Source organism: Conger conger, chromosome 9 (assembly GCF_963514075.1).
Source record: "Conger conger chromosome 9, fConCon1.1, whole genome shotgun sequence".
NCBI lineage: Eukaryota > Metazoa > Chordata > Actinopteri > Anguilliformes > Congridae > Conger > Conger conger.
In genome coordinates this window covers 60249030-60254029 of record NC_083768.1, presented here as the reverse complement: position 1 = coordinate 60254029, position 5000 = coordinate 60249030, and the positions used below count along the sequence as shown (strand labels likewise).

The following is a 5000-nucleotide window of genomic DNA, read 5'->3' as shown; positions in this document are numbered from 1 at the left end:
CTGAGAGAGGGAGAGACTTGCACTGTGGATGGTGTTATTTGCTGAGTTGACAGGGAAGGGGGAGATGAGAAAAGGGGGGTGTTGTGTGAGCTGGAGAGAGGGATTGGAAGTAAGAGTGGGAGATCAGGTTTGGTGCAGGGCGCCAGAGAAGATATCACTACAAACCCTGTTTATCTCTCTCTGTGTCTCAGCACGACTGCCTGCCTTCGGTTAGATGACTAATGTGTTTTTATGTAGTACGTTATTAATGAGTTTACATGCAGCTACAGGTGTGATTTTGTGGGTGTGTGTGTACGAACAGTAATTCCTGTCAAAAGGCTATAGTGTAATTAAAAAATACTTATAAAAATACTAATACTAAAAAGTTCTGTTTCTTGTTGACAAGTGTTATCCACTGCTTGAGACCCTTTCTTGCAACATTGAGAAATTATATTTCAGTTTATAAAAATACAAAAGGCTTTGTAGTTAAAAAAAAGGTTTGCTTTCTGAAATGACTCGCGACTAAAGTTTCTTGATGTTTTACTCTCCTTTACACACAGCTGTGGCTAACACACACTCCTGGTGGTTTACACTCAGCTGTGGCTAACACACACTCCTGGTGGTTTACACTCAGCTGTGGCTAACACACACTCCTGATGGTTTACACTTAGCTGTGGCTAACACACACTCCTGATGGTTTACACTTAGCTGTGGCTAACACACACTCCTGGTGGTTTACACTTAGCTGTGGCTAACACACACTCCTGATGGTTTACACTTAGCTGTGGCTAACACACACTCCTGATGGTTTACACTTAGCTGTGGCTAACACACACTCCTGATGGTTTACACTCAGCTGTGGCTAACACACACTCCTGATGGCTAACACACACTCCTGGTGGCTAACACACACTCCTGGTGGCTAACACACACTCCTGGTGGCTAACACACAGTTTCTGCAGCTGTGATTTGCAAGCAGAAATGTAGACTGCTGTAGAGCTAAAGATGGATGGTAATATTGGTGATGTAATGATTCATCAGTGTGTTCCTGTATGACTGTGCCAGAGGCTCTGTGGTCGGGCAGGGGGGGCGGGGGCGGGGGCTCTGTGGTCAGGCAGAGGGGCGGAGGCTGTGTGGTTGGGCAGAGGGGCGGGGGCTCTGTGGTCGGGCAGGGGGGCGGGGGCTCTGTGGTTGGGCAGGGGGGCGGGGGCTCTGTGGTCGGGCAGGGGGGCGGGGGCTCTGTGGTTGGGCAGAGGGGCGGGGGCTCTGTGGTCGGGCAGGGGGACGGGGGCTCTGTGGTTGGGCAGGGGGGGCGGGGGCTCTGTGGTCGGGCAGGGGGACGGGGGCTTTGTGGTCGGGCAGGGGGGCGGGGGCTCTGTGGTCGGGCAGGGGGGCGGGGGCGGGGGCTCTGTGGTCGGGCAGGGGGGCGGGGGCGGGGGCTCTGTGGTCGGGCAGGGGGGCGGGGGCTCTGTGGTCAGGCAGAGGGGGCGGAGGCTCTGTGGTTGGGCAGAGGGGCGGGGGCTCTGTGGTTGGGCAGAGGGGCGGGGGCGGGGGCTCTGTGGTCGGGCAGAGGGGCGGGGGCTCTGTGGTTGGGCAGAGGGGCGGGGGCTCTGTGGTTGGGCAGGGGGGCGGGGGCTCTGTGGTCGGGCAGGGGGGCGGGGGCTCTGTGGTCGGGCAGAGGGGCGGGGGCTCTGTGGTTGGGCAGAGGGGCGGGGGCTCTGTGGTCAGGCAGAGGGGCGGAGGCTGTGTGGTTGGGCAGAGGGGCGGGGGCTCTGTGGTCAGGCAGAGGGGCGGAGGCTGTGTGGTTGGGCAGAGGGGCGGAGGCTGTGTGGTTGGGCAGAGGGGCGGGGGCTCTGTGGTTGGGCAGAGGGGCAGGGGCTCTGTGGTTGGGCAGAGGGGCGGGGGCTCTGTGGTCGGGCAGGGGGGCGGGGGCTCTGTGGTTGGGCAGAGGGGCGGGGGGCTCTGTGGTTGGGCAGAGGGGCGGAGGCTGTGTGGTCGGGCAGGGGGGGCGGAGGCTCTGTGGTCGGGCAGGGGGGCGGGGGCGGGGGCTCTGTGGTCGGGCAGGGGGGCGGGGGCGGGGGCTCTGTGGTTGGGCAGAGGGGCGGAGGCTGTGTGGTTGGGCAGAGGGGCGGGGGCTCTGTGGTCGGGCAGGGGGGGCGGGGGCTCTGTGGTCGGGCAGAGGGGCGGAGGCTGTGTGGTTGGGCAGAGGGGCGGGGGCTCTGTGGTTGGGCAGAGGGGCGGGGGCTCTGTGGTCGGGCAGGGGGGGCGGGGGCTGTGTGGTTGGGCAGAGGGGCGGGGGCTCTGTGGTTGGGCAGGGGGGGCGGGGGCTCTGTGGTTGGGCAGAGGGGCGGAGGCTCTGTGGTTGGGCAGAGGGGCGGGGGCTGTGTGGTTGGGCAGAGGGGCGGGGGCTCTGTGGTTGGGCAGAGGGGCGGAGGCTGTGTGGTTGGGCAGAGGGGCGGAGGCTGTGTGGTTGGGCAGAGGGGCGGGGGCTCTGTGGTCGGGCAGGGGGGCGGGGGCTCTGTGGTTGGGCAGGGGGGCGGGGGCTCTGTGGTCGGGCAGGGGGGCGGGGGCTCTGTGGTTGGGCAGAGGGGCGGGGGCGGGGGCTCTGTGGTCGGGCAGGGGGGCGGGGGCGGGGGCTCTGTGGTTGGGCAGAGGGGCGGGGGCTCTGTGGTCGGGCAGGGGGACGGGGGCTTTGTGGTCGGGCAGGGGGGCGGGGGCTCTGTGGTCGGGCAGGGGGGCGGGGGCGGGGGCTCTGTGGTCGGGCAGGGGGGCGGGGGCGGGGGCTCTGTGGTCGGGCAGGGGGGCGGGGGCTCTGTGGTCAGGCAGAGGGGGCGGAGGCTCTGTGGTTGGGCAGAGGGGCGGGGGCTCTGTGGTTGGGCAGAGGGGCGGGGGCGGGGGCTCTGTGGTCGGGCAGAGGGGCGGGGGCTCTGTGGTTGGGCAGAGGGGCGGGGGCTCTGTGGTTGGGCAGGGGGGCGGGGGCTCTGTGGTCGGGCAGGGGGGCGGGGGCTCTGTGGTCGGGCAGAGGGGCGGGGGCTCTGTGGTTGGGCAGAGGGGCGGGGGCTCTGTGGTCAGGCAGAGGGGCGGAGGCTGTGTGGTTGGGCAGAGGGGCGGGGGCTCTGTGGTCAGGCAGAGGGGCGGAGGCTGTGTGGTTGGGCAGAGGGGCGGAGGCTGTGTGGTTGGGCAGAGGGGCGGGGGCTCTGTGGTTGGGCAGAGGGGCAGGGGCTCTGTGGTTGGGCAGAGGGGCGGGGGCTCTGTGGTCGGGCAGGGGGGCGGGGGCTCTGTGGTTGGGCAGAGGGGCGGGGGGCTCTGTGGTTGGGCAGAGGGGCGGAGGCTGTGTGGTCGGGCAGGGGGGGCGGAGGCTCTGTGGTCGGGCAGGGGGGCGGGGGCGGGGGCTCTGTGGTCGGGCAGGGGGGCGGGGGCGGGGGCTCTGTGGTTGGGCAGAGGGGCGGAGGCTGTGTGGTTGGGCAGAGGGGCGGGGGCTCTGTGGTCGGGCAGGGGGGGCGGGGGCTCTGTGGTCGGGCAGAGGGGCGGAGGCTGTGTGGTTGGGCAGAGGGGCGGGGGCTCTGTGGTTGGGCAGAGGGGCGGGGGCTCTGTGGTCGGGCAGGGGGGGCGGGGGCTGTGTGGTTGGGCAGAGGGGCGGGGGCTCTGTGGTTGGGCAGGGGGGGCGGGGGCTCTGTGGTTGGGCAGAGGGGCGGAGGCTCTGTGGTTGGGCAGAGGGGCGGGGGCTGTGTGGTTGGGCAGAGGGGCGGGGGCTCTGTGGTTGGGCAGGGGGGGCGGAGGCTCTGTGGTTGGGCCTCCAGTCTGTCGATCCTGCCGTGGCAGTCTGGGTGGTTGTGCTGAGTAATGTTCTGTGTGTTTGTTTGGAATACAGGGATGGATAGATAGATGTATTTATATAGTGCTTTTCTCACACTTTACAGTGATGAGGGGGAAACTCACCTGGGTGATGCAATGGCAGCCATTTTGTGCCAGAACGCTCACCACACACCAGCTGAGGTGGAGGTGGATAGGGAGAGAATTATATTTTAGCCAATCAATAGTAGCTGGCAGGCAGAAAGAGCCAGTTTGGGAGTCCAATGGGAAGGAGGGCGAGAGAGAGGGATGTACCACACGTTCATGTTCTACGCTTAGCCCCGCCCTTCTCTCTCAGTAACCACACCCCCCAGACAGCTGATTGATGGGGGGCTGAGGTGGTAACCATGACGACAGCGCTGCCCTAGAGTGCACAGATGTGAGATCAGGGCCTGGTTTTGGGCTGTTTAACCAGGCCTGTGTGAGATCAGGGCCTGGTTTTGGGCTGTTTAACCAGGCCTGTGTGAGATCAGGGCCTGGCTTTGGGCTGTTTAACCAGGCCTGTGTGAGATCAGGGCCTGGTTTTGGCCTGTTTAACCAGGCCTGTATGAGATCAGGGCCTGGTTTTGGGCTGTTTAACCAGGCCTGTGTGAGATCAGGGCCTGGCTTTGGGCTGTTTAACCAGGCCTGTATGAGATCAGGGCCTGGTTTTGGGCTGTTTAACCAGGCCTGTATGAGATCAGGGCCTGGTTTTGGGCTGTTTAACCAGGCCTGTGTGAGATCAGGGCCTGGTTTTGGGCTGTTTAACCAGGCCTGTGTGAGATCAGGGCCTGGTTTTGGGCTGTTTAACCAGGCCTGGTTTTTGGGGTGGATATGAGTGTTTATGTGTGTATTTGTGTGTATATGAGTGTATTTGTGTGTATATACACAGTGCTGTGTGTATATGAGTGTATATGAGTGTTTGTGTGTATTTGTGTGTATATGAGTGTATTTGTGTGTATATACACAGTGCTGTGTGTATACGAGTGTATTTGTGTGGACATGAGTGTATTTGTGAGTGTATATATGAGTGTATTTGTGTGTGTATATGTGTATATATGAGTGTATGTGTATATACACAGTGCTGTGTGTGTATATATGAGTGTATTTGTGTGTATATATGAGTGTATATGAGTGTTTATGTGTGTATTTGTGTGTATATGACTGTATTTGTGTGTATATACACAGTG

The 5000-nt window shown here is 62.4% G+C and overlaps 1 protein-coding gene across 1 annotated transcript in view; it reads left to right on the top strand.

The window, feature by feature from the left end:
* LOC133136857 (ubiquitin-conjugating enzyme E2 E1-like) overlaps nucleotides 1–5000 on the top strand; it is a 13434-nt gene that overhangs the window by 4757 nt on the left and 3677 nt on the right. The gene's annotated exons all lie outside the window — the stretch shown is intronic.